We start from the raw sequence: 434 nt of genomic DNA on the forward strand, positions 1-434 counted from the left end.
AATATTTTAGATTACATTAAATTTCATTGTTACAAGTGCTAAAGGTATATGAAGAGTGGAGAAAGACTTGTTGCAATTGGGTCCCAAATGGGCTAAGAACTCGGAAACATTGCGTTGAACCACTAAATGACTTATCTAGTGTTGTTTGGGGTTAGAATATGTTAGAATACATTAAATTTGATTGCTTACAAGTGCTAGATATGCATGAAGAGTGTTTAGAAGTGTCTAGAAAGACTTATTGAAATTGGGTCCCAAATGGGCTAAGATGTCGGAAACATTGCATTGAACCACTAAATGACCTATCTAGTGTTTTTTGGGGTTAGAATTTGTTAGAATACAATAAATTTTATTGATTACAAGTGCTAGAGATGCGTGAAGAGTGTTTAGAAGAGTGTAGAAAGACTTGTAGAAATTGAATCTTAAATGGGCTAAGA

This window comes from Capsella rubella, unplaced genomic scaffold (assembly GCF_000375325.1).
Source record: "Capsella rubella cultivar Monte Gargano unplaced genomic scaffold, Caprub1_0 scaffold_1, whole genome shotgun sequence".
NCBI lineage: Eukaryota > Viridiplantae > Streptophyta > Magnoliopsida > Brassicales > Brassicaceae > Capsella > Capsella rubella.